This window comes from Rhinopithecus bieti, unplaced genomic scaffold, assembly GCF_001698545.2.
Source record: "Rhinopithecus bieti isolate Rb0 unplaced genomic scaffold, ASM169854v2 scaffold_19966, whole genome shotgun sequence".
NCBI classification, from domain to species: domain Eukaryota; kingdom Metazoa; phylum Chordata; class Mammalia; order Primates; family Cercopithecidae; genus Rhinopithecus; species Rhinopithecus bieti.
Window position 1 is genome coordinate 493,983 of NW_016809923.1, and position 7,304 is coordinate 501,286.

The 7,304-nt window shown below is 35.5% G+C and overlaps 1 long non-coding RNA gene across 1 annotated transcript in view; it reads left to right on the forward strand.

The window, feature by feature from the left end:
* The window catches only part of LOC108541418 (uncharacterized), a 97,224-nt gene extending 92,237 nt beyond the window's left edge, over window positions 1-4,987 (forward strand). The window contains exon 6 of the long non-coding RNA XR_001888956.1: window positions 4,840-4,987. This is a non-coding gene — a long non-coding RNA (uncharacterized LOC108541418). The remainder of the gene's footprint in view (window positions 1-4,839) is intronic.
* Window positions 4,988-7,304: the final 2,317 nt, after the last annotated feature.

The following is a 7,304-nucleotide window of genomic DNA, read 5'->3' on the forward strand; positions in this document are numbered from 1 at the left end:
GAAAAAAAGTTACAGACATTCAAGTACTAAAAATAAAAGCTACATTTAAATATCAAAAAAAAGAATAAAAAAATTTAAAAAAAATAGTTGATGAGTCATCAAATTTCATTGTCCTAAAAGTAGGTTATGGTTTGGGGGGTGATGCTTTGTACTTATCTGTATTTATGATAATACATGATTTTATTTTTTTCAATGAGACAAATTGTTTTGTAAAAAATAATAAATCTTAATCTATTGATCACCTACCATGTGCCAGGCTTTCCTGTCACCTTTCATATTTTGAATGTAAATATTTCCTTCCTTTCTTGGTTACTTTATAACCTCTCAGTTACCATGTTCCACCATTTTAACACCTAAAGAGGTAGAATGTGGGATTATCATTTCCCAGACTCTTGCATGGAGAAGGAACATTAAGGTCATCTCATTCAATCTTCCATCCAATACTTAAAACAACTCTACAATATCACTAAAATGAATCTTGGGAAACATACCTACTGATGATAAATTCATACCCACGGCAGTCCACTATATAATTGAATAGGTTTGTGATTAAAAAGTTCTTTCCTATCTGGCTGGAAAATACAATCTCTTTCTTTTGTTTTGTTTTGTCCTTTTTGCTTTGTTTTGGCTTATATTTCTTATCTTTCCCTTTCTCATTCAAGGGAATATTTGTATCTATTTGGGAAAGGGATATGGCAAAATAGAACTTAGAAATCATTGTGGCTTTGTTTTTCAAAAGCCTAAGCCTTCAGAGGAATTTAAGTTAAGGTACTGAAGAATACAAGGGAAAAAAGATTTTCCCCATAGTAAGAAAATATTTCTCAGACCCTGGGGAGAAGAAGAAAGAGACAGCAACAACTTCATGGCTTCCAAGAGTAGAGGGGACCTCTACTCCATTTCCTACTAAGACTGAATGTGAGGCAGCCAAATGCCAAGCAGAGATATTTGAGCAGTTCATCATGGCGTTAAGCCCAAGATCAGCTTCACCCACGGTTTCCTTACCCCATAGAGTGTAGCCTATCTGAAAGAGCATATGTATACATAGATTGTGTCATCAGCTACCTGTGGGATTGATGACTGAAAACTGCAGCCCCTATCCTCAACACAAAGGCAATGCCCAAGATTCCAGAATTGAATGATAACTTGAGGAGGAGGCAGCATCCTTAGTTGGGCTGGATTTTTTTTTCATAAACTCAATAGAACAGAGGCTAAAAAGCAGAAATTATGTTATTACAGGTGATTAGGAAACCACTGGAGATAGAGAGCAGAACAGTGGTTACCAGAAGGATAGTGCAGGGGATGGGGATGGTTAAAGTGTACAAAAATATAGTTAGATAGAATAAATAATTTCTAGTATTTGATAGCACAATGGGATGACTACAGTCAACAATAATTTATTGTACCTTTTAAAATAACTAAAAGAGTATAATTGGATTGTTTGTAACACAATGAAGGATAAATGCTTGAGGTGATAGGTACCTGATTTACCCTGATGTAATTAATATGCATTGTGTGCCTGGATCAAAATATCTCATGCACCCTATAAATACATATCCTACTATGTACCCACATAAATTACAAATTAACAACAACAAAAAAGAAAGTACTTTTTTGTCCACCTGAATCGTGGATTGATTCATAGTCTTTTTGGTTATATTGTGCTTCCTCCTGTGACATGGTTTTCTTCATTGAAGAAGTACCGTCAGCATCCTTAAACTTTGCAACCAGACTGATGATCATTACCAGGGTGTGATTTACGAGTAGAGTATCTCACCATCTCTCCTCTTCTGGTCATTATGCTTCCTTTCATGTAGCAAGAGATAGCGGTGTTTGGCAGCCACACACACTGATAGCCCAAGCTACAAACAACTAAAATCTCAAAGTGATTTTCATTCACATAACAAAAAAGAATGACTTTCTAGCTAGATTTTTAAAGATAAAATTAGAATTTTACTTTTCCCATTATTGATCTAAGATAATAATAGAAAATACATATTAAATTACACATATGTGCATACTTATATATCTTATATGTATGTGAAATGAATAACAATGATAAAAGAAATAAGAAGGAATATTCAGTTTCTACATAGAAATCATGTTGTCTGTGAACAAACACAGTTTTAAATCTTCCTTCCCAATCAACATATTTTTATGCTATATTTTTGTCTTATATTAGTTATAATTCCCAGTATGACGTAGAAAATGAATGATGAGAGGGGACGTCCTTTTGGGCTTAATATTAATTACTAGTAAATTCATTTATTTTTCTTTTTCTATCTCTTTTCTCTTGGGAACACATGTGCAAAAAGTTTTGATGTTTATATTCTTCATTAAACACTACAGTGCCCCTCTTTTGGTTTAGTTTATTGTGTTAATGTTCATTTATCTCAGGATTCCCACTCACGTTCCTTCCTGCAGGCATCCACTCACATTTATTTGATATAAATTCTTGGATAGGTATATATCCTCGATAAATACATACAGTTGTATTTGTGAGATGTTTTAATGCCCCTATATTTTCTATGTATGGTATTATGTAACCTTATAAATTCAAATGTATTATATTAGACTCTCTGATTTTAGAGGTTTCTGATTTGATGTGAAGTATGTTTGCTCTCACTCTGCTTTACGGCATCTGAAAATCTGCCAAAAGGCATCATGGTGTATCATAAGATCTTCTTGATAAATGTTATCAATCCATTAATCCTCATCCTTTAAGTCTAACCATTCCATTTGTACAAATCCACCTAAATGTGCCATCATCTAGTCCAAGTTATATATGTTGCCATTGAATTCTGAGCATTTGCAAGACCCTTACTTCTGTCTATGTGAGGAAGTTAGAACATACAAGGAATGAACTAGTTTGTAGAAAACAGTTGCAAAGTTGAAAATGGAGATTCTAGGATGTAGGGGTCTTTGCTTTAGGAACAAATCCTGCTCAGGTTCCCAAAAGATTTCTTCATATATCACACAAACAAGTAAACCCATTTATATAACTATCTGAAACATCTTTCCTGAGACACAGCATAAATGACACAGGATCTACAGAGCATTACATGTATGGAGAAACAAAAGAAACATCTCCGTATTTTCCTGCCTGTCCAAGAAACTCTACCTGCTAAGGTAACCTACCAGAGATAATACTAGTTTAATTGGTAGATTTCTCTTATCATTCTAGAATTCTACATGTTTGAACAATTCCATTCCTTTGCCTTTTCTTGCACTATAATTGACCACAAGACAAATGTTTGAACTGAGAGTTTTCTTGATTAGTCTTGCCACATTCCTACCACAAATACATGCTCATGTGCACACTAATACACACCAACACGAACAGGGCATCAGCAGCTAAAGCTTCATGCTGCTATGCAGCAAAAATCTCTAGCATTATATTATGGATTGCCCAGGTATTGTACACATCCAATCAAAGGTGAAGTTCATAGTCAACCCTACGGGAGAGAAGAGTGATGCTCTCAGTGACATTTTGGAACCTCCACAACCTCATGAAGATCTATGAGCACAGCTTACTGTGTGTTACCATCAGGAGGTAAAGGGACTGCCTGCTGTCTCACACCGTCTACACCCTGATTTTGATGAGGAAATGTTGCCTAGAAAAGTAATATTCTATTAATGGAAGACAATGAATGCAAAGATGTTTATATGGCAGATGGCTAAATATTTGTTGATTTTAACTGAGGCAGAGAAAGTCTACACTGGAAGTAACGACAAAGTATGTTTTCCTAAAAGTTTACACATTCCCCAAAATATCACAAAGGGATTCTTTGATATAACTCATCTCAAAATTACCGAAGTGATTAAATATAATCAGATCTTGAATCCAGGAATTTCACACTTTTCCTTTATTCTGCCATCAATTTTTATATGTGAGGCTTGATTATTGGCCCCTACCCAGTTTAGGTCTTCCAACTTTAGCTGTAAGTCCCAGGGTCTTGCCTGTGGCCACTGCCCAACTGAGGCTCTGCTCTTGCCGAGAGCCTCTTGGCTTCAAGCCTAAACTCTGACCTATTCTTGCCCTGCAGGTGTTTTGGCATTCCTGGTCTGACTTTGGAAGGAATCCAGGCTTTCTCTGATCTCTGGGACACTTTACCTATGCCATGTTCTTTGTTTTCAGCTACTGTAATCTTTTTCAGAATTCCATGAAACAGTTTCATTTTTGTTCCTTTCTTTCATAACTTGTAGGAATTAAAAAGTCATTCATGCATTTATTTACTCAATCAAGCAAATATTTATTGAGCAAAGTCAATGGCCTCAGCACTGTTAGTCACATGTACAGAATATGCTTTAACGGAACATATGGATTTTTTCCAAATTAGCTTTTTATGAACTGAAAATTGAGCTTATGTTAGTTTAACATTTTTTATTGCACAGCTCAAAGTAAAAACTAAAAATCTTTTAACAGCTGCTCCTATCCCTTTGCCACAATCCTATTCCTCAGTAATATAATAGAAGTTAGCAAAAACTATAAGAAAAATATATAGACCTTACCTTTCAAGAGACACATAGACAGAATTTATTTCTGTGCATTTCTTCACAAAAGAAAGTCTAGTAGTTGTGGAGTGACATATCTCACATGAGGACGAAGAGTAAGTCATATTATTTTACTTTTAATCAAAACTATCTCATTTCTTCCCACCTCACTCCATATCCAATCCATAGTGCCAAAACCACACTTCCCAGTATACGGTGATGAAATCAGGAGAAGGTTGAATGAAAGAGGTTCATTATATAGAAACTGTCACCCATACTAAGAAGAAGTAAAAGAGGACTAGTCCAAGTTTACTTCATAGATGCTTTCACATTTTGTTTTACCCTCAGAGTGCTATTAGATTGAAGAAATACCAACCAAAGAAAGCTGCAAAGACTTGAAGGGATTATATGAAATTTATATATGTGACAACAGTAGTCACCCTCTCCTCACATGTGGAACAGGATATATCAGATGTATGTACCAACATCTTTTAAAATGTTTTCTCAGCTTCATTGATGTATGATTGACAAATAAAAACATTGTATCTATATTAAGGTATAATGTAGTGTTTTGACACAAGTTTGCATTGTGAAATAATTCCCACAATCAAGATAATTAACGTATCCATCACCTCTCATAGCAAATTTCACATATACAATATATTATTATTAACTATAGTCACCATGTTTTACATTAGATCTCTAGAACTTATTCATCTCATAACTGAATGTTTGTACCCTTTGAACAACAGCTCCCTATTTCCCCCACCCTTCAGCCCCTGGCAGCCACCATTTTACTCTCTGTTTCTCTAAGTCTGACTTTTTTTAATATTCCACAATAAGTGGTAGCAAGTGATATTTGTCTTTCTGTGCCTAGTATATTTCACTTAGCTTAATATCTTCTAATTTCATCCACATTGTCCCAAGTAGGAGAATTTTCTTCTTTTTTAAGGCTTAATAATATTTCATTGTGTACACATTTTCTTTAGGTACACACACACACACACATGCATATATATGGTCAGAATTTCTATATTCATCTATTGATGAACACTTAAGTTCTTTCATTTATTGACTTCACTATTGTGAATAATGCTGCATTGAACATACTGATTTCATTTCCTTTGGATGTATCCCCATAAGTGGGATTGCTGGATCATATGGTAGTCCTATTTTTAGTTTTTTGCCAACATCTTTTATTTTAGAATAACACTGAGTTTTGCTCAAGTGGCTTATTTGGAAAAAGTTCACTTGCCAATACAGAGATGACTCAGATTAAATTTGTCTTCGCCTTTTCACACTAACAAGCTTGGAATATTCCATTTAAGAAAATTTCCTAGGACCTTTCATTAAACTCAATGTGGCATTCTTTGAGTAAGGTGTCTTGGAATTTACATTCATTTATTCATTTAGCAAATACCTACTGGCTACTAACCATGTATCAGGCACTGTTCCAAGTGCTGGGGAGACCTTAGTACAAAAGAGATAAAATTTTCAGCTCTTCATGGAGCTTATGTTTTCCTAGGGGGAGGTAGGAAAATAAGCAAATAAATATACAGGATGCTGAGTGTATTGAGTGCAAATGAAGGGAGAGGAAGCAACTAAGAGCCACGGCAAGTGAGGGGTGAGAGTTTGCAATTTTAAGTAATGCAGTGAGGAAAGGCCTTATAGCAGTGATCACATTTTAGTAAATACCTGAAGAGATGAGAAAGTAAGCCATACCAGTATAGGAAAGAATGCTCTAAGCAAAGAAAATAGGCGATTCGAAGGGCACTGATTGGAATGTGTCTGGTTTGTTCAAGAAACATCAAGAAGGCCAGTGTGGCAATGGTTGTAAGGGAGCAGGTAGGGCAGGATTTCTAGAACCTTGTATGAACTTTGGATTCACCTCTGAGGGAGATGGGATGCTTTGGTTGGCTTTTGAGTAAGAGTGACATAACCTAAGCAGTTTTAAAGAGATCACTCTGATCACAGTGGTAAAGCAAGATTTGGGAGTTGGAGATCCCAAAAGGTCCTTAGATTCCTAAGGTACTTTTTGATGCTGTGATTCCACATTCCATACTTTGAAGTGATATCCCAAGCACCTACCCAGTTCAATGTGAAATGACTGTAGAACCGTATTTTCAGTAGTCTGAGGTGCTAAAATCACAGTATTCTAAAAGGCAAGTCTAACATTAAGTACTAGAAAGTCTGAGATTGCCTAACTTTAATAGTGAGAAAGAGGAGATTAAATAACAAGAAATTAAGTATTATAGCGTAAATATTTGTATATTCACACCATACGGCTTTGTGATTCAGAAGGCAAGAAATCATTTGGAAATGAATAAGGTGTGTTATGGTAGGCAACTTGGAGAAAAGAAACATGGGCAAATTTGACTCTGAAAATGTTAGCAGGGATGACTTGAGTAAGTTTCTTAACCTATCTGTATCTCATTTCCAAAACTGAGAAAATAATATCCACACGTTAGCATGTGAAGATTAAATAAGACATGGGATGGGAAAGACCCAATATGGAGTAAATGCTCAATACGTGTTGGTTTCTTCCTTCTTTAGACTTGACAGAGATGTCAAATTTTAACATGATATTTGACCAGGGTTGGAACAGCAAGGCTAAGGGAGTCTTTTCTATGCATACTTACTAAACACCAGAAATTTTGATATGTCATTGAATAAAGAAGTATGTATGCTGGAAAAAAAAAAAAAAAAAAGGTAAGATTGCATCTGCCCCTGGCCAAGTTGTATGAATGAAAAACGAAAATAGGCCGGGCGCGGTGGCTCAAGCCTGTAATCCCAGCACTTTGGGAGGCCGAGAC